The sequence below is a fragment of the Sus scrofa genome, chromosome 16 (assembly GCF_054392235.1).
Source record: "Sus scrofa isolate SSC_HxYL_T2T_F1_AM1 chromosome 16, Sscrofa_HxYL_maternal_Yorkshire_Landrace_v2.0, whole genome shotgun sequence".
In the NCBI taxonomy this organism is placed as follows: domain Eukaryota; kingdom Metazoa; phylum Chordata; class Mammalia; order Artiodactyla; family Suidae; genus Sus; species Sus scrofa.
The window spans coordinates 54,863,206-54,890,495 of record NC_139398.1 but is presented as its reverse complement, the minus strand read 5'-3'; the positions used below and the strand labels follow the sequence as shown (position 1 = coordinate 54,890,495).

General features: G+C 33.9%; 2 protein-coding genes across 9 annotated transcripts in view; one reads left to right on the top strand and one right to left on the bottom strand.

The window, feature by feature from the left end:
- Nucleotides 1–27,290, bottom strand: part of RNF180 (ring finger protein 180) — a 265,831-nt gene that overhangs the window by 4,584 nt on the left and 233,957 nt on the right. The gene's annotated exons all lie outside the window — the stretch shown is intronic.
- SREK1IP1 (SREK1 interacting protein 1) overlaps nucleotides 1–27,290 on the top strand; it is a 469,058-nt gene that overhangs the window by 392,625 nt on the left and 49,143 nt on the right. For 2 of the 3 annotated variants that reach the window (XR_014831456.1, XR_014831455.1), the window contains one exon: nucleotides 11,491–11,567. The gene's annotated coding sequence lies outside the window, so the exon portion shown is untranslated. Of the gene's footprint in view, nucleotides 1–11,490; nucleotides 12,768–27,290 lie in introns of those variants that run through there. The other variant, XR_014831454.1, reaches the window with a different exon arrangement.

The window sequence follows — 27,290 nt, the reverse complement described above, 5'->3', positions numbered from 1 at the left end:
TCCTTTGGAAACCATAAGTTTTTCAAAGTCTGTGAGTCACTATCTGTTCTGCAAAGACATTCATTGTGTCTGTTTTTCAGATTCCACTTGGGAGTGACAGCATTTGATGTTGGTGTCTCATTGTCTGACTGACTTCACTTAGCATGATAATTTCTATGTCCATCCATGTTGCTAAAAGTGCCACTATTTCATTCCTTTTAATGGCTGAGTAATACTCCATTGTGTATATGTACCACATCTTCTTGATCCACTCCTCTGTCGATGGATATTTAGGTTGTTTCCATGTCTTGGCTGTTGAAAATAGTCCTGCAATGAACACTGGAGTTCATGTATCTTTTTGAGTCATGGTTTTCTCTGGATAGATGCCCAGGAATGGGATTGCTGGATCAAATGGTAGTTCTATGTTTAGTTTTTTGAGGAATCTCCATACTGTTTTCCACAGTGGTTGCACCAATTTTCAATCCCACCAACAGTGTCATAGGGTTCCTTTTTCTCACCCTCTCTAGCACTTTAGTTTGTAGACTTTTTGATGATGGCCATTCTGTCTGCTGTAAGGTAGTATTTCATAGCGGTTTTGATTTGCATTTCTCTAATAATGAGTGATGTTGAACATCTTTTCATGTGTTTTTTGGCCATCTGTATGTCTTCTTTGGAGAATTGTCTGTTTAGATCTTCTGACCATGTTTTGACGGGGTTGTTTATTTCTTTGGTATTGAACTGCAGAAGGTGTTCATAAATTTTGGAGATTAATCCCTTGTCAGTTGATTCACTTGCAAAGATTTTCTCCCATTCTGTGGGTTGTCTTTTCATTTTGTTTAGGGTTTCCTTGCTGCGCAGAAACTTTTAAGTTTTATTAGGTCCCATTTGTTTATTTTTGTTTTTACTGTCATTCCTCTAAGAGGTGGTCTGAGAAGATGTTGCTGTCATTTATGCCGGAGAGTGTTTGGCCTGTGTTTTCCTCTAAGAGTTTTATAGAGTCAGGTCTTATATCTAGGTCTTTAATTCATTTTGAGTTTATTTTCATGTATGGTGTTAAGGAGTGTTCTAATTTCATTCTTTTACATGTGGCTGTCCAGTTCTCCTAGCACCATTTATTGAACAGGTTGTCTTTTCTGCATTGTATATTCTTGCCTCCTTTGTCATAGATTAGTTGGCTGTAGATGTGTGGGTTTAATTCTGGGCTTTCTATTCTGTTCCACTGATCTATATTTCTTTGTGGCAGTACCATACGGTTTTGATGATTGTTGCTTTGTGGTATAGTCTGAAGTCAGGGAGCCTGATTCCTTTAGTTCCATTTTTCTTTTTCAAGATGTCTTTGGCTATTCTGGGTCTTTTTTGCTTCCAGACAAACTTTAAAATATTTTGAGTTCTGTGAAAAATGTCCTTGGTAATTTGATGAGAGATTGCATTGAATCTGTAGCTTGCCTTGGGTAGTATAGTCATTTTGATAATATTGACTTTTGCAATCCAAAGCATGGTATGTCTTTCCATCTGTGTCATCTTTGATTTCTTTCATCAGTGTCTTATAGTTTTCAGAGTACAGGTCTTTTGTCTCTTTAGGTAGGTTTACTCCTTGGTAGTTTATTCTTTTGGATGCGATGGTAAAATGGACTGCTTCCCTAATTTCTCTTTCTGATCTTTCATTGTTAGTGTAGAGAAATGCCATCAATTTCTGTGTATTAATTTGGTATCCTGCGACTTTGCCAAATTGATGTTATTTTTCCATATTCCCACAGACTGACTTGTATCCAACCTCTAGGTATTCTATTTTGGCAAGTATATATATATATATATATATATATATATATATATATATATATATATAAGGGATTTCAATCCTGACAGCTTTTTTAGACTATCTACTATTCTATAAACTGTATTGCAAAAGGAAACAGCCTTTCTGTTTGTGTAGGAGAGAAGGGAAATGGGAAGAGTTTTTCTCACAGTCAAAAATTATCCTAATACATAAGAACACATATTCCCAAAATAGTTCATACATATTTTCAAAAACTTATTTACAAATAGAGGCTAGAAAACAGGTAACATTGTTACTAGAAATTATTGCCTTTCTGTCCAAAAGGATTATTTAGAAGGCTTAGAATCTTCAGATTTAAAAGCTTTAGTTCTTTGGGTCAAAGAATAATGGTTTTAAAGGCATAGTCTTAGAAAACAGTAGAGTTGAGAGTAGACAAAAGATGAATTATGAGTATGGAGATCATACATGCTGGTTTCCCCAGGAGACTCTCAGTTACTCTCGATGTTCTGGTATAATTACTAATAGTGCCCCTAATGGTAATTTCCTTTATTGAGGGAAAGAGGGAAGAAGAAGCAAGTGTAGGAAGACACTGAACTACAAAATTTCCACCTTTGAACAATGTTTATGTTCAGAAGAGGCCAATGCTTATGCAGTATGTTTTTATGGTAAGGTAGATAATTATCATTATTTGCTTAATGCATTTCTTTAAAAATTTTAAGTGGGGAAGTGATATGTATTTGTAATAATTTTGGAATTTCCAAAGCTGTAATAAGTTGAATGAGATGATTATAAATCAAACTCAAAATCAAACTATAAGAAATCACCTCACAGACACTTGCTTGTTAATTAAGTATTAGATCAATTATGACATTGGAAAAATTGCCAGAATACTGATCATAGAGCATAATTGCAGATTCCATTGTAAAATGATGATAATGAAAGTGACTAATTCACTGGGCTAATATAAGGATTAGATGGATTAATACATATAAAGCATATTCCTGCCCATAGTAAAGTTCCAATAAATGTTAGATTCTTATATTTTTATTACTCTTGCTACTGCTACTCTTAATGTGAGGAAGATGTTTTTCTTGCTAGTGCTTGTCCTTCATATTATGTCTATTTTTTCTGAGTAAATCAATATGCTCACCATTGTTCAAACAAATGGTGAGAAACTGTTTTCTTCAAATACAAGTTGATTTCTCTAACTTTAATAAACTGTCAGCATATCAGGTACTGAAACTATGGAATTTAAGACATACATGGATATATATGTTATCTGTTAGAGGCTGAGGATTGAAAGATATCTTAAGACATGGTTCCTGTATTAAGAAACACATAGTCTAGAACTGTGTTTCTCAATATCTTTTTTTTTTCTTTATGACCCATGTAAGAAGAAAAAAAAAAAGTTAAATTTCTCTTAAGGTAAATATTCCAATCAGTAAATCAAATTAATATAAACCCAGTTGCTTCTTAATGAGAGGAATTAAAAATAAGGAATAAAATTTTGCCAGGAAGCACTTAGCTATGGAAGGACACAAACCACTGTCATATCTAGATTTTTTTGTGCTTCAAATACCAACTTCTACTCCATTTAAAAAGCACAGACTGAGAGACAGTACTCTTAAAACCATTATACTAGTCAAAGTATGTATTTTAATATATACAACCATGTAATTCCAAACAAAGAATTTGAATTATGAGTGAGAAGCTTCTGTACCAGGAATTCACTTTTGCACAGACTTAAGCACAACTTACTACTGGTGATAACCTGATAGTACTTGGTTTGTTATTAAGACATGGTTTAAAGAATAGCCAATATTATTAATACATTTTAACTATGTTGTTCTAAAGAAAAGGATACAATAAAGACACATACTTTTTTTTTTGCCATAAACTATAGTGGAAAAAAAAAGCATAGTGCTGTGAAAATCATACTTTCCACAGAATCAGAAAATGTGGATTCTTTTGACAATATTAAAAATACTCATTATTTCGTCAAGTCAAAAGAGCTCCTCTGTGTCTATTTGGTTCATATGGTTTTATTCTTTGATCTGTTAAAAATGATGCATTCAAATAGATTTTTAAAATATTGGGTAATTTAAAAAATCTGTTAAAATGATGAATTAAAGTGATAGATTTTCCAATGTGCCATTATTCCTTCATACCCAGGATAAATTCCATGTGTTCAAGATGTTGGTTTTTTACACATATATTCAGCTTTCTATATATTTTATGTGGCATTTTTATGCCTGTTTGTAAGGAAGATTGGTCTATAATTTTCCATTTTATGCAATTTTTGCCTTGTTTGTATATCATTATTTTATTGGCTTCATAAAACATTTTGGCAGTTAGCTGGCAATTCTCTATGGATCGTTGTATGTCTGCATATCTTGCAAGAAAGAGGCACTGATTGCCTTTGTTCTGACACTGGCAATCTTGTGCTCTCTTTTTACACTTTGAAATGATTTGCGTAAAATTAAAATCCTTGATAGTTTGATAAATATAACCAGTAAAACCATTTGAGCCTGTAGTCTTTTCAGGTATGGATGATGATTTCTAAACACTAATGAATTTCTTTAATAGTTGTTGCTATATTCATATATTCCAGTTATTCTTGAGTCTTTTTGGTAATTTTCATATAGCATTATACATTCCACTTAAGTTTTTATTTATTTATTTTTGTCTTTTTGACTTTTCTAGGGCTGCTCCCAAGGGATATGGAGGTTTCCAGGCTAGGGGTCTAACTGGAGCTGTAGCTGCCAGCCTACGCCGGAGCCACAGCAACATGGGATCCGAGCTGCATCTACAACCTACACTACAGCTCATGGCAATGCCAGATCCTTAACCCACTGAGTGAGGCCAGGGATTGAACCCACAACCTCATGGTTCCTAGTTGGATTCGTTAACCACTGAGCCATGATGGGAACTCCCTATTTAAGTTTTTAAATGAATTAGACTAAATTTTTAATAGTTGTGGTACATTTAGGGTTTTTCACAAATATTCTGGTTTTCTGAATATTTGGTTTATTTGTACTTCCTTGCCCCTTAGTTAGGCAAGGCCAGGAGATTTGACCATGAAAATAACTGTCCAAATAAAATACTTCTGGATAGACCATTTAACAGTTTGAGATGCTACAACAGTCTCGTTTCCTCCTCCACAATCAGAAATGTACCAGATAGAGGGTGTTCTGTCACCCTGGGTCCTAAAGCTTAGGATGATGCTGAGCAGAGCACCTAGAAGTTAAGGAAAAAACTGACTGAAAATAAATGAAGTGACTTTTAAAACTATTAAAGAAAAAGGATGATAATCACAAAAGTTGAATCTGACATGTTTTCCCATATTTAAAAAAAAAAAAAACTAAAAGAAAAATCTTGCGAGTTCCTGCTGTGGCTCAGTGGTAAGGAACCAGACTAGTATCCGTGAGGATCCCTGGCCTCACTTAGCGGGTTAAGGATCTGGCTTTGCCGTGAGCTGTCGTATAGTCCGCAGATGCAGCTGGATCCTGCATTGCTTTGTCTGTGGTGTAGGCCAGCAGCTACAGCTCTGAATTGACCCCAGCCTTGGAACTTTCCTATGCTGCAGGTGTGGCCCTGAAAAGCCAAAAAAAAAAAAAAAAAACCTTAGAGAAATTCATTGTGTGAAATCAAAGCATGAATAACAACTGTTAACTGTGAAGAAAACTTCCAAGTAAGAATCTCATACAGACACTTCTGCCTCTATACATTGTGTTTTGTAAAAACAATCTTACTTCAGAAGGATTTCTCTCACATTATAGAAAACAAGGCTATGACTGACCCCCACACACACCCAGAATAGGGTTCAAATTTATATTCACCAACAAAGACCATAAAGTAGGCTCTATAGTTTGAATATTCTTTCAGAGACAAAAAGACTTTCAAAATCTCATTCATTTTTGTAATTTTAGCAACTTGCACAGTGCTTATAGTGGGTAATAAATGCGTCTATTGAATGGATGGATGAATGTGTATAAGGATAAACTGAGAATAGAATGAATAATGAGCATATTTTTGAGAATGTCCCAAATCAAATTTCTTAACTATAATTTCAGCATGTATTAAATATTATTATAATATTAATGAAATAGATTTTGCAGTTCTTATGAAAATAATTATTTAGAGGTTAATTCAGAGAGCTCTGAAATCTGTATGAAAAAAGAGATAAGTCCTATCCTTCTCATGTGTGCTGGGACAGACAAAAGGTTAAAGTATGGTGTTTTATTGCTCTGCATTTTTCATATTACATAAGAATTTTGCTGTGCCAAATTCTGATTGATATAAGTTAAGCCTTAGCAGAGGCGGAGTGATATTTTTAGTCACAAGTAGGTATAGAGTTACCCTGTTAATAGACATAAAAACTTAATGCAAAATGGATTTTAAATGAATCTGTATATCTTTGGGATCCCAGAGTCAAATCTATTTTTTAATCCTACAAAATTAACTTTTTATATTAAAATATGTTGCAAATTGAAACATCTGTAACAATAAATTACATAATTACATAATTTTTAAATGCTTTGTTTCTGTAACCAGGTAAGAAATGCGTTATGTCTAATTTTTTTTTTTTTTTTGCTTTTTTAGGGCCACACCCGTGGCACATGGAGGTTCCCAGGCTAGGGGTCTATTTGGAGTTACAGCTGCTGGCCTACACCACAGCCATGGCAATGCAGGATCGAAGCTGCATCTGCGACCTCCACCACACTCATGGCAACACCGAATCCTTAACCCAATGAGCAAGGCCAGGGATCAAACACACAAACTCATGGCTCCTAGTCAGAATCATTTCCACTGTGCCATGACGGGAACTCTTGCCATGTCTTTTTTTTTTTTTTTTTTTAGTAATTTTTATTGTGGTAAAATACAAATAACATGACATTTGGCATTTTTAGTATACAATTCAGTGGCATTACTTACATTAACAAAGTTATGCAATTATAGGCACTATTTATTCCATTTTTTTCCACTATCACAAAGAGATTACCTACTCTGTAGTCATTAAGCAACAATTCCCAAATTCCTCACTCTCCTCTGCTCCTGGCAATCTATATTTCTAAATTGCCTTTATGAATTTGCCTATCCTAGACTTCTCACAGAAATGGGATCATACAATATTTATCCTTTCGTGTCTGGCTTATTTCACTTAAAGTTTTCAAGCTTCACTGCTACTGCAAAATGTATCAAAACCTCATTCATATTTATGGCTGAATAATATTCCATTGTATGTATTTACCACATTTTGTTGATCCATTAATTTGTTATCAGATACTTGGGTGGTTGCCATCTGTTGGCTATAGTGACTAATGCTTCAGGAAACACTGGTATACAAAGTATCTGTTTGAGTCCCTATTTCAGTATACCCAAGAGTAGAACTGATGTTTCATACTGTAATTCTATGCCTAGCATTCTGAGGGAACTCCAATCTTTCTTTTTTCTTTTACAGTGAGATATATCACTTTGCATCCCTACTAGCAAGGTGCAAGGGTTTCATTTACTCCACATCCTTGACAACACTTCCAAATACTTATTTTCTGTTCTTTTTTTAAAATTTTATAGCCATTATGGGAGGGGTGAATCTCATTGTGGTTTTGGTATGCATTAATCCCCCAATGACTAGTGGTGTTGCATGTCTTTTCATATGCTTATTGGCTATTTGTGTATCTTATTTGAAGAAATGCTTATTAAAGTCCATTGCCCATTTATTAATTGGTTTGTCTTCTTGAGTTCTTTATCTATTCTGAGTTTTAAGACACTATGAGATATATAATTTGCAAATATTTTCTCCCATTATGTAGGCTGTCTTTCTTCCATCTTGATGTCTTTCTGAGGCATAAAATTTTAAATTTTAATTAAGTTCAATTTATTTATTTGGTTATGCTTTTTGTGTCATATCTAAGAATCTACTGTTCATGAAGATTTGTGCCTATATTTTCTCTGAGAGTTCTACAGTTTTAGCTCTTATATTTATGCCTTTGATCCATTTTGAGTTAGGGGGTCCCATTTTATTATCCTTTTGCATGTGGAAATCCAGTCATATTAGCATTATTTGTTGAAGAGACTATTCTTTCCCCAATGAATGGACATTGTACACTTTCCAAAAATCAAGTAGCCAGGGACATCTGGGTTTATTTCCAGACTTTCTAGTCTATATCTTTTTGCCAGTACCATAATGTTTTGATTTCTGTAATAAGTTTTGAAATAGAAAGTGTGAGTCCTACAACATTATGCCTGTTTTTCAAGCATTTTTTGGTTACTCAGGGCCTCTTGATATTAAGGATCAGCTTTTCCTCCACAAGAAGGGCTATTGCAATTTTGATTTGCATTGAATCTACAGAGAGCTGTAGGTAGTATTGATATCTTAACAATATTAGGTCTTCTAATCTATGAACACAGGATATCTCTCCATTTATTTATGTTTCTAATTTATTTCAGCTATGTTTTATAGTTAAGAGTGTAAAAATCTTTCATATCCTTGGTTAAATTTTTTCCTAGTTATTATTCTTTTAGCTATTACTGTAAATAAAATTGCTTTCTTAATATCCTTTTCAGATTGTTCTCTGTTGGTGAACACAACTGATTTTTGTGTGTTTATCTTGTAACCTGAAACATTGCTGAATATTTTGTTGGCTCTAGTAGCTTTAATGTTAGATTCTTTGGAATTTCCTACATGCAATTTCACTTATACCTTTCCAATTTGGATGCCTTTTATTTCATGTCCTTATCTAACTGTTCTGGTTAGAATTTCTAGTACAGTGTTGAAAAGCAGTGGTGAAAACAGGCATTCTTGTCTTGTTCTTAATCTTTCATATTGAGCTTGATGTTACCTGTGAGTTTTGTTGTTGTTGCTGCTGTTTTTTTAAGTAAATACCCTTGTTATGTTGAGGAAATTCCTTTCTATTCCTGGTATTCTGAATTTTTTTTTAAAGGTGCTTGATTTTTCTCAAAAGTCTTTAGGCATTTTATTAATATGATTTATTACACTGATTTTCTTATGTTGACTCTCTCATGGATTCCTGGAGTAAATTCCATTTGGTTTTATTGTACAATCACTTTTCTGGTAATGGGATTTTGCATGTATATTTATAGGAGTCATTAGTCTGTAATTTTCTTTTTTTTGTGATGTCTTCATCTGGCTTTCATATTGGGATAATGCATGCCTCATAGGGTGAGATGGGAAGTGTTCCCTTCTCTTCAGTTTTTTCCAGGAGTTTAAAAAAGATTGGTGATAGTTGTTTAAATTTTGGTAGAATTTATTAGTGCTATCAGTTTGGTCTGTGACTTTTCTTTGGAAATTTTGATTCCTGATTTGAGTTATTTGTTATAAGTCTGTCAAGATTTTCTATTTATTCTTAAGCCTATCTTCCTTTCTGATGCCTGAATATAATTCCATTGTATATATATACAACATCGTTTTTTTATCCATTCACTGATTTATGGAATTTACATTTTCATCTCTTGGTTACTGTGAATAATGCTGCAATAAACACGGGTGTACATGCATATCTTTGAAATCATGTTTTCATTTCCTTTGGGTATATGCCTAGAAGTGGAATTGCTGGATCATATGGTAGATTTATAAGGTTTGTGGAACATTCATATCATTTTCCATAGTGGTTGAAACAATTTACATTCCTACCAAAAGTGTATAAAATTTCCTTTTTTTACTATATCCTCATCAGCATCTGTTGTCTCCTGTCTTCTTGATGACAGTTATTCTAACAGGTGTGAAGTGATATCTCATAGTTTTTATTTGCATTTCCATAATGATTAGTGATATTAAACATCTTTTCCTGTGCCTGTTGGCTATTTTGATGTCCTCTTTGGAGAAGGGTCTACTTAGTTCTGCACATTTTTAATTAAATTATTTATCTTTTTGTTATTAAGTTGTTTAAGCTCCTTATATAGATTGGATATTAACTTCTTGTAAAATGGCTTGCAAGGAGTTCCTGTTGTGGTGCAATGGTTAACAAATCTGACTAGAAACCATGAGGTGGCGGGTTCGATCCCTGGCCTTACTCAGTGGGTTAAGGATCCAGCGTTGCCGTGAGCTGTGGTGTAGGTTGCAGTCGCGGCTTGGATCCCGCGTTGCTGTGGCTCTGGCATAGGACAGCGGCTACAGCTCTGATTGGACCCCTAGCCTGGGAATCTGCATATGCCATGGGAGCAGCGCTAGAAATGGCAAAAAGACAAAAAGAAAAAAAAAGGCTTGCAAATTTTTCTCCCATTCTGTTGGTTGTCTTTAAGTTCTTTAATTGTTCTTTTGCTATGCAGAGGCTTTGAAGTTGAATGTAATCTCATTGGTTCATGTTTGCTTTTGCTATTTGTGCTTTTGGCATCATATCAAAAAATCATTACCTAAACTATTGTTGCAGAACTTCTTTATGTTTTCTTGTAGTTTTTATGGTATTGGATCTAATGTTTAAGTCTTTGATTCATTTTGAGTTAATTTTTTTGAGGGGTATGAGACAGTGGTCTAATTTCATTATTCTGCATGTGCTTCTTCAGTTTCCCTAGAACCATTTGCTGAATAAACTATCCATTTCCTATTGGGTGTTCTTGGCTCTTGTGTTGAATATTAGTTAACTGTATATGCTAGGATTTGATTTCTGGTCTATTTCATACCATTGGTCTATGTGTCTATTTTTTTGTGCCAGTACCATACTTAAAAAATCACTATGGCTTTACAGTATAGTTTGAAACTCAGAAGCATGATACCTCTGGCTTTTTTCTTTTTCCTCAGGATTGCTTTGGTTACTCAGAGTGCTTTGTGGTTCCACACAAATTTTGGGATTATTTTTTCTATTTCTGTTAAGAATGCCTTTGGTATTTTGGTGGGTAATGCATTGATTCTATAAATGGCTTTGGGTAGCCATATGGATATTTTAACATCCTCACTCACAGCCAACCTTACAAGAACACTGTATCAAGTTCTTAAACCACTGGGCCACAATAGTTAAATTTGTCCAAAGTATTTTTGTTTGTTTTTGATATTGCTGTGAATGGGGTTTATTTCTTTTTCAGATGTTTCATCATTAGTGTAAAGGAATGCAGCTGATTTCTGTATGTTGATTTTCTATCAGCTACTTTACTGAAATAATTGCTTTATTTCAACATGTTTTGATTGAGGCCTCAGGATTTTCATGTATATGAGAAATCATATGTCATGTCATCAGCAAGTAACAATAATTTGACTTCTTTCTTTCCACTTTGGATATCTTTTGTCTTGTCTAACTGATCTAGCTAGGACTTTTAGTACTACACTAAGTAGGAGTAATGAGAGTGGGCATCCTTGTCTTCTTCCTGATCTTAGAGGAAAAGTTTTCAGTTTTCTCCACTGAATATAGTATTAGCTATTGGATTATAATAAATGATCCTTATTATGTTATGGTTCATTCCCTCTATACCTAATTTGTTGATTTAAAAATCATGAATGAATATTAAATTTCATCAAATGTCTTTTCTGCATCTATTGAGATGATTGTGTAATTTTTATCTTTCATTTTATTGATGTGATATGTTACAATTATTAACTGTATGTGTTCAGCTGTTTTGTATCCCAGAGATAAATCCCAAGATCATGCTGTATAATCTCTTCAATGTGTTGTTGAATTTGGTTTGCTATTATTTTGTTGAGAATTTTTGAATGCATATTTATATTTACTGGTGATTATATAATATTCTTTTCACATGGTATCCTTATCTAATTTTTTCTCCAGGGTAACACTGGCCTTGTAAAATAAATCTGGAGTTGCTCCCTCCTCCTTTATATTTTGGAAGAGTTTGAAGAGGACTGGTATGAATTCTTCTTTAAATGTTTTGCAAAATTTATTAGTGAAGCTGTCTGGTCTCAGGGTTTTGAGTGTTGGGAGGTTTTAGATTAATGATTCAATCTCTTCATTCACTATTAGTTCACATTTTGTATTTCTCCCTGATTCAGTCACAGAAAGTCATGTGTTTATAGATATGTATCAATTATTCTAGGTTTTGTAATTTGTTGGCATATATATTTTTTTAGTAATCTCTTATGATCTTATGTATTTCTGCAAAATAAACTGTAATATCTCCTCTTTCACTTTGAGTTTTTTCTCTTTTTTTTCTTGGTAAGTCTAGCTAAAATTTGATCAATTTGGTTTATCTTTTCAAAGAACTAGCTCTTATTTTTTTCATCTTTTATTTTTCACTGATCCCTATTTTATTTATTTCTGCTTTGACCTTTATTTAATTCCTTCTTTTGCTAACTTTGGGCATAATTTTTTCTTCTTTTTCTAATTCCTTCAGATATAAAGTTATATTCTTTATTTTAAATCTTTCTAATTTCTTAATATATGCATTTACAGCTAAAAATTTTCCTCCCAGACTCCTTTTGCTGTATCCCATAAGATATATTTTTTCATTTTCATTTTGAAATGGTTTTTTTATTTCTTTTTTACCTATTGACTGTTCAGAATGTTTTATTCAGTTTCTACATACTTACAGATCTTTTTTGATTTCTAGTTTCTAAAAACTATTGTGCTTAGAAAAGGTAATTGGTATGATTTCAGTCTTCTTAAATTTGCTAAGATTTGTTTTGTTTCCTATCATGACTTATCCAAGAGACTCTTTTGTGTGCACTCAAGAAAAATGTGTATTTTGCTCCATTTGGTTGGAATTATATATATAATATGAATATCCTAGAAATATATGTATGTATATATGTGTATATATATATATATGAATAACCTAGAAAAAATGAATTCCTAGAAACATATAATCTCCCAAGACTAAATGAGAATGAAACACAAAATATGAATAGACCAAATACAAGTCCTGAAATTGAATCATTTAAAAACTCTCAACAAACTGAAGTCCAGAATCAGAAAGATTCACAGGTGAAGTCTACCAAACACTAAAAAGTTATTAATACCTATCTTTCTCAAACTCTTTCAACCTCATTTTACTAGACCAGCATTAGCCTGATACGAAAGTTAGACAAAAACACTACAAGAAAAGAAAATTATGGGTCAATATCCCTGACGAATATGCTTGCAAAAATCCTCAACAAAATGTTAGCAAACTAATGTCAGCAATACATTAAAAGGATCAGAGAACATGATCAATTAGGATTTATCCAACCTAATGCAAGGATGGTTCAGTATGCTCAAATTAGTCATTGTGATATACAACATGAACATATTGAAGAATAGAAAGCATATGATCATCTCAATAGATGTAGAAAAGCTTTGACAAATTCAATATCTATTTATTGAAAAAATTCTCAAAAAAGTGGGTATATAGTGAACATTACTCAACATAATAAAAGCCACAATGAGATATCTCACACTCACTCATCAGAACAGCTATTATCAAAAAAGATATTGACAAGTGTTGGCAAGGATATGGAGTGAAGGAAACTCTCCTGCACTGTTTGTATAAATGTAAATTGTTATAATCACTATGTAAATAAGGATGGATGTTCCTCAAAAATTAAAAATGAAACTCTCATGTGATCCAGTAATTCCAGTTCTGAGTTTTTCTCTAAACAAAACTCAAAAACACAATTCAAAAAGATGTATGCATCCCCATGTTATGTGCAGCATAATTCACAATAGCCAATATTTGGAAACAACTTATGTGTTCATTGAGAGATGAATGGATAAAAAAAATGTGATATACACACACACACATATATATATACATATGCACAATATATGTGTATATATACATGTGTATATATACATACACACATATACACACAATGAAGTATTACTCAGCCATTATAGTGGAGTCTCACCATTTGTGATAAGCTAGATGAACCTGGAATGTATTATGAGTGGAATATGTAAGACAGAGAAAATCAAATACCATATGATTTTACTTCTACATGGGATCTAAATACAAACAACAAATGAACACATATAGCAAAATAGTAAAAGAGCCATTGATACAGAGAACAAACAAATGCTTGCCAGAAGGGAGAGTGGTGGTGGTGGGGGGATGAGATAAGGTGAGGACAATGAAGAGGTACAAAATTCCAGTTATGAAATGAATGTGATGAAAATCAAATGTACAGCATGAGGAAAATTGTCCATAATAATGTAATATCTTCGCATGGTAACTAGATTTATCTTTGTGATCATTTTGTAATATATAGAAATATCTAATTACTACGTCGTGTACTAGGAAATAATATAGTGTTGTAGGTTAATTATATGTCAAAAAAACCCCAAATGTAACAACCCACAGAAAAAAAGATCAGAGTTGCAATTACCAGAGGTAATGGGTGAGGCGAAGGGAAATAGGATGAAGGTAGTCAAAAAGTAAAAACTTCTAGTTATGAAATAAGTACTAGGGATGTAATGTAAAACATTTTATATAATTAACACTGCTCTATGTTATATGAAAATTGTTAAGAGAGTAAATCCTAAGAGTTATCATCAAAGGAAAATTTTTTTTCTCTTATTTTCTAAGTATATATAATGATGGAGGTTCACTTAATTTATTGCAGTAATCATTTCATGATGTAAGTCAAATCATTATGCTGCCTCCCTTAAATTTATACAATGCTTTATGTCAATTATACCTCAATAAAATGGAAGGAAAGAAGTTAATAAACATAAACATTATTTAAAAGACAATGAAATAACATAATTATGTTGTAAGATTACACACACAAACACAGAGCAATAGAACAGAAGAAAGAACCTAGGAATAAAACTATGCATAGTCAAGCAATTTTTGATAAAGGAGCCAAGAATATACCATGGGGAAAGGATGGTCTCTTCAATAATGGTACTACGAAAAATGGATTACCTCATGCAAAAGCATGAAACTGAACCACTATCTTTCACCATACACAAAAAAATAAACTCAAAATGTAGTCAAAACTTGACTGTAAGACCAAAAACTATAAAACTCTTGAAGAAAACCTGGGGGTGGGGGTCAGCTCCTTGACACTGGTATTGGTAATGATTTTTCATATTTGACACCAAAAGCAATGGAAACAAAAGCAAAAAGAAAAAAGTGGAATGATATCAAATAAAAAGCTGCTTCTTATCAAATAAAACCATCATAATAATGAAAATGGAATCTATGAGTTGGGATAAAATATTTGCAAATTACATATCTGATATAAAGGTAATATCCAAAGTAGAATAGAAACTCATACAACTCAAGAACAAAACCACAAATAACCAAACTAAAAAACATGGAAATGGGCTGAAAAGATTCTTTTCCAAAGAAGACATTCAAATGACAATAGGTACATAAAAAGGTGCTTAATATCCCTAATTATCAGGGAAATGCAAATCAAAATCACAATGAGATAGCAACTCACACCTGCTAGCATGATTATTATCAAGAATATAAGAGGTAAATACTGGAGAAGATGTGGAGAAAAGTGAACATGTACAATGTTCGTGGGAATGTAAACTGGTACAGCCACTATGGAAAACCATATGGAGGTTCCTCAATAAATTAACAATACACCTACCACAGATCCAGTAATCCTAATTCTGTGTACCTATCCAAAGGAAACAAAATCATTATCTGGAAGAGATACATGCCAAGGTATGGAAATTACCTAAATGTCCATTGATTGGTAAATGGATTTTTTTATTATATATTTTTTTCCCACTGTACAGCATGGGGACCCAGTTACACATACATGTAGACATAATTTTTTCTTTCACTGTCATGCTGCGCTGTAAGTATCTAGACATAGTTCTTAGTGCTACACAGCAGGATCTCATTGTTAGTCCATTCCAAAAGCAATAGTTTGCATCTGTTAACCTCAAACTCCCAATCCCACTCCCTCCCCCTCTCCCTGGGCAACCACAAGTCTATTCTCCAAGTCCATTAATTTTTTTGTGTGCTATATATTAGATACCAGATATGAGTGATATCATATGGTATTTGTCTTTCTCTTTCTGACTTACTTCACTTAGTATGAGAGTCTCTAGTTCCACCCATGTTGCTGCAAATGGCATTATTTCATTCTTTTTCATGGTAAATGGATTTTTAAAAAAGGTGACATATATATGTATTCCATATATGTATATATACATGGAATATCATTCAGCCTTACAAAAGAAGAAAATCCTATCCTTATATTTTGGATAAACCTGGAGAGAATTATGGTAAGTGAAATAAGCCAGACAGAGACAGAACTACTGCATGCTATCAGTTACACATGGAATCCAAAAACAAAAACAAAAACAGAGGCCCAACCCAACCCACCCAAACCAGATAAACCTCACAGAGTAGAAAAATGGTTGCTTGGGGGTGGAGGAGTAGGAGAAATAAGGAGTGGTTGGTAAAAGGGTATATACTCTTACAGTTATAAGATGCATAAAGTCTGAGGACCTAATGTCATTATAGTTGATAACACTGTATTGTATAATTGAAATTTGATAAGGGAGTAGAAGTTAAAACTTCTCACCAAAATAAAAGACTTTCCTTAAAAAAGACACATGCACCCACATGTTCATTGAAGCTCTATTCACAATAGCCAAGACACGGAAACAATGCAAATGTCCACTGACAGACAATTGGATTAGGAAGATGTGGTGTATATACACAATGGAATACTACTGAGCCATGAAAAAGAATGACATAATGCCATTTGCAGCAACAGGGGTGGAACTAGAGACTCTCATACTGAGTGAAATAAGTCAGAAAGAGAAAGACAAATACCCTATGATGTCACTTATAACTGGAATCTAATATACAGCACAAATGAACCTTTCCACAGAAAAGAAAATCATGGACTTGGAGAATAGACTTGTGACTGCCCGGTGGGAGAGGGAGAGAGTGGGAGGGATTGGGAGCTTGGGGTTAATGGATGCAAACTATTGCTCTTGGAATGGATTTACAATGAGATCCTGCTGTGCAGCATTGAGAACTATGTCTAGATACTTACATCGCAACACAACAATGGGAGGAAAAATTATGTATACGTGTATGTGTAACTTGGTCCCCATGCTGTACAGTGCAAAAATAAAATTAAAAAAAAACATGTCAAGTGATGGTTGTGTTAATTCTCTGTGAAGGGATCCTTCCACAATGTATATCAAACTATCATGCTGTATAGGCTCTTAAAATTTTGGGGTTTTGGTCAACAAACTGCCAATAAAGCTGGAAAAAAAGAGAGAAGAATAAGCAATTTTCATTAATGTTTGAATCTGTATGTAACTTCCACGGGGTGATGTTAAGAGATATTTGGAAATGTAGGGTGGGTTATTTGTTACAATAAATGTTCAGCAATTTGGGGTTTAGTATCATACAATGAAGACTGACCTTGTGTCCTGAATAAAAGACCAATAGGGGTCCTTTTGAGAAACATAGTAGAGGTCCCTTATGTGAAACAAAATAAGGAATTAAGAAAATGACCTATTGGTGGTTAAATTTATAACTAAGGCTTGTTAACCCTACCTTGACAGAGTTCAAGACTCAGAGAGGCCATCACTTAAGTAACAATATCTATATCACATAAAACATTATTCCTAACATTTCTCAGTCTACATATAGAAATTACAGGAATGATTTGGTGAATAATTTATGCTATGAGTTATATCACCTGCTTATCAGTTTTATAAATATTTATATTCACTTAAGTAAATGAAAAGAAATATATTTTCTAATCTTTGATTTATGTACATATAAATACCATGTTTCTGGCTGTTAAATATTTTGAAGATCAACCTGATAGGAAATGTTCTTCAGAAAAGTCAGACTCCATTAATTTAATGACAACTCAATTTAAGAAAAAAGCATTTTATCTGCTTGAGATTATTTCCTTTTTTGAGAATTATAAAAAGCATTATTGCTTTAGATTCATCTTATTTTTTCAAAGCTCTGCTAGTATTCGTGAGAAATTAGCACCCACTTGACAGGAAGTCATATTATCAAGTCGGCTTGAAAGTCTCATATCTGGCCATCAGTTGTTTGTACAAACTCTACTGAAAATGTAACTTTATTCTTCTTTGTTCTGTGTGAAATTTTAGGACATACCTCATACTTAAAATAACTTGAAAGCATAATAAATATTTCAGAGTGAACTCAAAGTCACTTAAATTGTCTCTTTAAATTCTCTGTGAATACTTTGAGAAATTATCCTAATGGACTTCAATTTTCTTAGACCAGAAAAAAGTAAAAAAAGAAAAAGCAGTTCCTGTGCCATATATTATTTTCTCTCTTGCTATTTTAAGAAAAAGGATATTTAAATGCAGTATTGAAGAAAAATTAACAGAATAGGAACTTTCTCCAGACACATTACATTTTCAGACCCTACGGGAAAATATATCATTTATATATAATCTTGCATTATATCCAATAATTTCAGTCCATCAGAAATGCAGTAAAGCATATATTTTAAGTGATAATAGAAAACAGAACATCTTTTGTATTACCAAAATAACAGAACTGTTCACAAAAGAGCAGTATTTAAAATTTCTCAATTTCTTCAGTTTCCCTAGAAAAGTGTGTATATAGAGTAGAATTTTGCTAATAAAAATAATTTCATTTTCAACACAGGAAATTTTATTTTAAATATCTTGAATTGTTTGGGTTAATTAGTACAAGCCTGATACTAGTCAAGGTAAAGATCTGCTCAGTTGTTTTTACATCTTTTACAGTTTTTATATCTGTTCAGTTGTTTGCAAGTCTTCAGTAGCAAATTATAAATCTAGAAATATTAAAGTGTTTTAATATTATCTTATTAATTTTAATGAACTAATATTATAATAGTTGTTAAAAATTTATGGGTATATGTCTAATATTCATCTTCTTTAAGCCATAATAAATAAGTTCTTCTATTTCATGTGCACTGTAAAAACAAAAGATGCCACAACAGTTATGGTATGGTGAATCATGGCAGTAGTTTCCTCAGCTGGCAAAAAAGGCCTGGAACTTTCTAGTGTATCTTCAGGTCATTAACATACTCCTTAATAACCCCAAAGGGAAGAATCTGGGATTGTCCCTCCCCTCTTCTCCATGTATTTACCATTTTTTGCAACTTCTTTTCCTCTCTTGAGACGACCTTGATAACATGTTCAACCCATTTTCCTCTTTTAATAGATGTTTTTAATGTAATTTTTTTACAGATAAAAAAAATGGGTAAACAGATTTAGTGCCTTGGATACAATATGAAGTAATAAACACTTTGTTGTCTCCCAAATCCCATGGCCTTTTTCCCAGAGAGGTGCTGTTCTCAGCATATTGACTAAACTCTAGTTTGGGCAATTACTTGCAGATTTCTTAAGTTTGAACTATAGTTTCATTAAATTTATATTTCCTATCCAAAAGAAGTGGACGATTGCAGCGTACTATTAAACTCTCAATGTATTATGTTAGCGTTAACTTCATTTCAGTGTAAGACGAATGTGAATCATCTCCTTTATTTATAACATTGTATTCTGTCTGATTAATTCATTCTTCATAATAGTTTGGGTATGTTACTGCCTGGAAGTCAGAGAATAAAGAAAAGGACCTTTCATGGCACCTTTCCATTGTGAATCCACATTCTGTACTGCTGTATAGTCACAAGTCTTAGCAGCTTCTCAAGTCCTGTATCTCAGCCTTAGTTCTCTGGCTGCACATTGGGCTCTCCCGGGGAGCTTTAAATGCTACTGATATTTAAGACTCATCTCCAGATAGCCTGATTTAATTTGTCTGGGACATGACCAGGACATTGGGACTCATTCAAGGCCATAGTGTGAAATAACAGAGACGGTAATACTCAGAACTGTTTTGCTTCAAAAAACAAAACCAAACCTTACTTCTCCCTGATGCAAAATAATTTTTTTCATCTGTTAAAGTTAGTTGAGGATGTTGGAATTTTCCAAGATGAAATGAAAAGTTCAGGTTCATAATAATGGTCTTATTTTGTAGAAATAAAATATATTAATTTTAGGGCACCCAATTCCTGAAATTCTGTATTAAACTTATGAATGTTGATGATTATATTTCTCATGGAAATTCTTTCTCTATTAGTATCATCCAACTAAATTCTTGACTGATTGATTGAAATGAGAATGAGTAGTTTACATTTTACTTACTCTAAGGAATAAGTGATACAAACAATAACTTCGCTAGAAGCTAGTTATTTTATGTTATTCTGAAAAATACATTAACTGCTCAAGTGTAATCATACTCTATAAAAAAGGGAAAACACCAAATTTCCTTCCATAACTTTAGGAATTTTTTGAGTCTAAAATAAATTAATAAGATTTAAAATTGTAGTTTTAAAGTTATGCCTTATGAACAATGGAGGGCATTAGGTCAGTAATATGAGTAATATAGGATGTTTAGCCAATTTTTATTTTATATGCACAAAAGCAAATTGTTTATAGCTTGTTCCTTTTTGCATCTGTTATGACAGCTGTTATGAGTGTTCTTGGTTGGAATTACCTAGAATTTAGTGAAAAATTATAGTTTTCAAATCATTTGTATCTGGATATTGAGAAAACTTCATTAAGACATTTCTGATACTTATAGATTGAATCTCTTCAATCTATCTATAATTAATAAATTTTAAGTTCATCTTATTTAATGAGCACTTGTTAATTTTTCTCTTGTACAAACATTGGCACTTTCTGATAAAGTTATTCATGGAGGCACACACATGCAAGAGGCATGAAATACTCTTGTTGGTAGCTATACTTCCCAAAGGAGAGACTGTCCTTAGGGCCAAGCAGCCAATAAGCATAAGCCAGGTTTAGCAAGAAAAAAGATATGATGCAGAGTGACCACATATACTTATTTATGCTATGCACTGCAGAACTCTAGAGAGTACCTTTCACAAAGATGACTATATGGAAAGGTGCTTCTTGGAGCTGTACAGTGTGGCATCCTTGATTTCAGAGCTCTTACTGCTTTCCTAGCTTGAAAGGGTCTAGGAGGTAAAAGAGTTTAGGAGGTAAACTCAGATGGATAATCCCTAAGGGGCTATAAATTGAGGATGAGCAAGCTATATCATGCAAATTATATTATCTATATTCTGGCAAATGGATCACTAGCTAAATGAGAAACAGAACAAAATTCATTAATATAATCAATCTAGAAAATCCAAGACTTAGATAGTAAACTGCCTTTAAAGAATTAGGGGCTTCTTGTTCCCTTCTCTAGTCTTCATCTTGGGATCCATGTACAGAATAAGCAGAACTAAGCCTACGGAGTGAACTCACAATCCACTTACTCAAACAGTCCAGCTGCATGGAAGAAGTATAACTCAGAGAAGTAGGGCAGATTTATATCATTCAACCTATAAAAGGTAGCCAGTGAACTGGCTAAAAAAGACCCTGTTTGGGTTCTGAGAGAGGAAATACAAGAGCACCCACTGTGCTTGAGTACTGGAATTATAAGTGGGATGAAAACAGGGCATGTCATTCTAAGGCAATGACTTTAAACACAGTGACCCAAGCCACTAATAACATATGGCTCACTGATTGTCAAGCCCCAGTGTCCGTTTCATTCTTTTTTATAGTTTCCATTTCTGTTGGCATTGTCCACCCTTTCACCTACTTTGCCCATTCTTTTCTCTATCTAATTAACATTTTATGCTAATAGTTAAAATCCTAGTCAGCTAACTCCAACATCTAGATCATTTAGGGATCTATTTTCTGCTTCCATTCTTGTGTGAAAGCTAATGAACAGAAACTCCATTTAAAAAGGAGTTGGAAGAGCAGAATGGGGAGCTTTTATGCCCTACCACTACAAGTCAGTTATGTATCTAAGAGAAAGAGATGTACCTTTGCATCTACAACAGGAAGAAGGTTCCTACTTTACTACCCAGTTGGAGGAAGGAAGAATGTTTCTTCACTCAGCCAAAGAGAGACTGTCACAATTCAGTCAATGAAAAGCCACTACACTTTGAACTCCCAGTTTCCTCCAATGGGCTCTTTGTAACAGCCCCTTCTAACTCCTCCTTCCCCTATATAAAGGAGTATTTCTCTCCCTCATTTTCTGGACTTGCCTGTAGTTTCCCATAGAGTGCATGTCCTGAATTGCAAATCTTTGTTCTTCCTGAAGAAACCCATTCTGCTGGTAAAATAATGTGCTGTTTCTTTTATTTTAGGTCAATATTTGATTACTGGTCACATTTTCTAAACCTTTCCTTTCTTAAATTATGTCTCATAATTTTTTTTTATTGCGTGAATGATCCATGAAGATTAAAATAGATATTATTTCCCTCCAAAGAGGGTTGGCCATTTTGTCAGGATAAATGAGACAAAAGGCTCATTATCTCAAGTCAGTAACGAATAAACTGGGTTGAGGTTGAACTCAGGTTGAAGCTTTCATTAGACTGAATCAACATTTGATTTCAAGTGGCTTAAGGGCGTGACAAATGCTGTCTTTGTTGCAGGCTCCTTTAATGGGACTTAATCTCCTAAACTCTTTGGAGTTCACTATGGGACATCAGATTTATACTCTGTTTTCAGGTCTTGACCTCTCCACAGTCCTCTAGGTTTTTTTTTTTTTTTTGTCCTCTAGGTTTTTTGTTTAAGAGTTTGGCAAGTCTCTATTTCCTCTAATCTGAAAGTTTTGCTTTTCAGAGGCTGTGAAATAAATTCTTTCGTCTTCCATACTATACAGGTTTAAAACATGGAAAATGTCTTAAGGAGGATTCTTAATATATATTTGTTGTAGGCCTCTCTACATTATGTTTTGATTACTCAACTCTATGTTACTGCTGAAGATTTAATTTTGCTTGTTTGGGCAAACTACTTAGTCGTTTGTACTGCCAGAGCTCTCAGCAGATGTTTCTTGGGAAAAAGTGGCCATATGTTTGGACTCCTCTTCCAACGTGACATATTAGTCCATTTGGTTGTCAAAACCTCAGCTGATTTCTCTTTCTCCTAGTTGAGTCCTATGCCTAAAGCAAGACAGATCTTTAGATAATTCCCAGACATACAAAATACTCCCAGAGAGACAAATATCTGGCAATATTAGCTTTCCCCATGCTGGAATTTTAGTTCATCTAATTTTAGTTCTTTAATTCCATAGCTCTTTTATTATAAGTGTGATTTTTTGTAATTTATCATTTTACTCCCAAGTACTGCCATTAAGAGTGATGGCTTTCCATCACTTAATACAGCTTAACATATCTTATTATATCTTCTGTATCGCAGAAAAAGAAATCTCTACTGCTGTTAATATCAGAAATATTAAGCTCGACCCATGTTTACCCTGCACTTCTCAAGAGTTCTGTGGCTTTTTTCTCATTTTTGTGCTCAGAATCAGGTCTCATGTATACTTCTAATCTGGATCCCTTATTTCTAGCATTGTTGTTGATGATCAAATGAGACTGCTGAGATAGGAGACAATATGGCAGAATAAAAGGAAATGAGCTTACCTTCTCCCACAAGTACAGCAAAACCATAACTCCTGAAAAATCAATGACAAAAAAATACTGGCGCTTAACACAAAAGATGTTTTACCTCCAAAGACAAAGAGTCCACAACAAGATGCTAGGATGGATGTTTTTGTGATATAATCATCCCATACCAGCTGGGTAGGTGACTCACAAACTGGAAAAAAATTGTATTACAGAGGTTCTCCCACAGGAGAGAGAGTTCTGAGTTCTACATCAGGTTCCCCAGCCTAGGGGTCTGGCATTGTCTACCTCCATCAAAGAGGGAGGAGGAGTGCCCAGAGCATTTGGCATTGAAGGCCAGTGGAGTTTGATTGCAGAAGCTCCACAGGATGGGGGTAAAGAGAGATCCTACTGTTGGAGGTTGTGCACTGAAGGTCTCATGCACATCAGGACTCAGGGCAAAAGCAATATCTTCATAGAAGCCTGGGCTAGACTACCTGCTGGTCTTAGAGGCCTCCTGGGGATGTAGGGGTGGTTGTGGCTCTCTCTGCAGTCAGAAACACTGGTGGTGAAAATATTGGGGAGTGCTCATTGACTTGGAACTCTTGATGGAGGTATACAATTGCTTGGGTAATTAGCACCAAGACCTGGTCCCACCCAAGAGCCTACAGGCTGCAGTTCTGGGATGCCTCAGACCAACCAACCAACAGGGTAGAAATAGAGCCTAACACATCAGCAGACAGGATGCCTGAAGTCATTCTAAGTCCAGAGTCATCTCTAAACACACCCACTGACATGGCAATGACCACTAGAAGGAAAAGACCCAGATCCACCTACCATGTGGCAGACACCAGAAGCAAGAGGAACTACAATCCTACAGCATGCAGAACAGAGACCACAAATACAGAAAGTTAGACAAAATGAGATGACAGAGAAATACATTCCTGACAAAGAAACAAGATAAAACCTCTGAAGAACAACTAAGTGAAGTGGAGATAGGCAATTTACCTGAAAAATAATTCAGAGTAGTAACAGTAAAAATGAACCAAGATCTTGGAAAAAGAAGGCAGCACAGACCAAGAAGATAAAAGAAAAGTTTAACAAAGAGCTAGAAGATTTAAAGAACAAAAAAACCCCAGATGAACAATACAATAAATGAAGCAAAAACACACTACAAGGAATCAATATCAGAATAAATGAAGTGGAAGAATGAATAAGTGATCTGGAAGACAGATTGGTGGAAATCACTGCTATGGAAAAGAATGAAAAAATAATGAAAAGATACAAAGATAGCATTAAACATACCAACATTTGCATTATAGGGGTCCTGGAAGGAGAAGAGAGAGATGGCCTGAGAAAATTTTGAAGAGGTAATAGCTGAAAACTTCTCTAACATGGAAAAGGAAACAGCCACTTAAGTCCAGGAAATGCAGAGTCCTGTACAGGATACACCCAAGAAAGAACATGCAGAGACATATATTAATCAAATTGACAAAAATTAATGACAAAGAGAAAATATTAAAAGCAACAAGGGAAAAGCAAATAATACACAGAGGAATCCCCATAATGTTATCAGCTGATTTTTCAGCAGAAATTCTGAAGGCCAAAAAGCAGTGGCATGATATATTTAAAGTGTTGAAAGGGAAAAACCTACAACAAAGAATATTCTACTCAGCAGGTGCTCATTCAGAATCAACAGAAAAATCAAAATATTTACAGAGAAGCAAAAGCTAAGAGAATTCAGCACCACTAAATAATCTTTACAATGAATACTAAAGGAACTTCTCTAGATTGGACGAGAAGCAAGAAAATTATGAATGGGAAGGCTCACTAGTGAAAGCAAACATACAGTAAATGTAGGAAATCATACACACACAATATATCAAAACCAGAAATCATGAGAAGTGGAGAGTACCAATGCAGGATATTGGAAATACATTTGAAAAAAGAGGCCAGCAACTTAAAACAATCTTGTGTGTAGGTAGATTGCTGTATCAAAATATGACAACTATAAACCAGAAATCTACTACTACTACACACATGCTCATAAAAGAAAAGGCAATCCAAACACACCATTAAAGGTAGTCATCAAATCATAATAGCAGGGAATAAAAGAGGAAGGGAATAAAAAATACCTAGAAAAACAAAAGCAATACAGTTAAAACATGGCAATAAGAACATACATATTGATAATTACTGTGAATGTAAATGGATTATATGCTCCATCCAAAAGACTCAGATTGGCTGAATGGATACGAAAACAAGACCTATATATATTCTGCTGTTCCAAGAAGGAAGTTAACAGCAATACAATCTGACCTCAGGACACAAAATTCTCAAACAGCCTAACCTTATATCTAAAGAAACTAGTAGAAAGAAAGAAATCATAAACAGCAGAGCAGAAATAGATGAAATAGAGATGAAGAAAATAATAGAAAAGATCAAGGGAAGTAAAATCTTATTATTTGAAAAGATAAAATTGATAAACCTTTAGCCAGACTCATTAAGAAAAAAGGGAGAGAGTTCAGATCAATAAAATTGGAAATGAAAAATAAGTTACAACTGACATCACAGAAATGCAAAGGATCAGAAGAGTCTACCATAGGAAATATGCTAATAAAATGTACAGCCTAGAAGAAACAGACACATTCTTAGAAAGGTACAATCTTCCACAACCAAACCAGGAAGAAACAGACAATATTGAGCAGACCAATCACAAGTACTGAAATTGGATCACTGATTAAAAACTCTTAACAAAAGACCATGACCAAATGGCCTCACAGGTGAATTCTATCAAACACTTAGAGAAGTGTTAATACCTATCCTTCTGAAACTCTTCCCCAAAATTGCAGAGGAAGAAACATTCTCTAACTCTTTCCATGAGGCCACCAGCACCCTACCTGATTTCAAAACCAGACAAAGATACCACAAAAAAGAAAATTACAGGCAAATATCACTGATGAACACAGAATCAAAAATCCTCAGCAAAATATTAGTAGACTGAATCCAACAACACATTAAAAGGATCATACACCACAATCAAGTGGAATTTATCACAGGGTCGCAAGGAATTTTCAATATCCACGTATCAGTCAGTGTGATATACCACATAAGGAAACTGAAGTATAAAATACATGTGATTATCTCCATAGATGCAAAAAAAGTTTTGATAAGATTCAACACCCATGTATGATAAAAACTCTCTAGAAAGTGGGCATAGAAGGAACCCTCCTCCACATGATAAAGGCCATATATGACAAAAACACAGCTGACATAATTCTCAATGGTGAAAATCTAAAAGCATTTTCTCTAAGATCAGGAATAAGAAAAGGATGTCCACTCTTGCCACTTTTATTTCACATAGCTTTCAAAGCCCTAGCCATGGCAATGGAGTAGAAAATGAAAAAAATGATTCCAAATTGGAAAAGAAGTAAAACCATCACTGTCTAGAGATGACATGATACTATACATAGAAAATCCTAAAGATACTACCAGAAAACTAATAGAGCTTATCAGTAAATTCAGTAAAGATGCAGGGCACAGAATTAATACACAGAATGCTCTTGCATTTCTATACACTAAGAGTGAAAAATCAGAAAGAGAAATTAAGGAAACAATCCCATTTACCATTGCAAAAAAAAGACTAAAATACCTAGGAATGAACCTACCTATGGAGGCAAAAGATACGTCTGAAAACTATAAGACACTGTTAAAAGAAATCAGAGATGACATAAAGAGATGGAAAGATATACCATGTTTGTAGATTGGAAGAATCAGTATTGTCAAAATGACTATACTACCAAAGGCAATCTACAGATTCAATGCAATCCCTATTAAAGTACCAATGGCATTCTTCAGAGAACTAGAAACAAAATTAAATTTGTCTGGAAACACAAAAGACTTTGAATAGCCAAAGCAATCTTGAGAAGAAATAGTGGAGCTAGAGGAATCAGGCTCCCTCATGTCAGACTATACTACAAAGTTACAATCATCAAAACAGTATAGTACCGGCATAAAAACAGAAATATAGATCCATGGAACAGGATTAAAAAGCCTCGAAATAAACCTACACACCTATAGTCAACTAATCTATGACAAAGGAGGCAAGAATATATGGAAAAAAGACAATCTCTTCAATAAGTGGTGCTTGGAAAGCTGAACAGCTACATATAAAAGAATGGAATTAGAACATTCTCTAACACCATACAGAAAAATAAACTCATACCA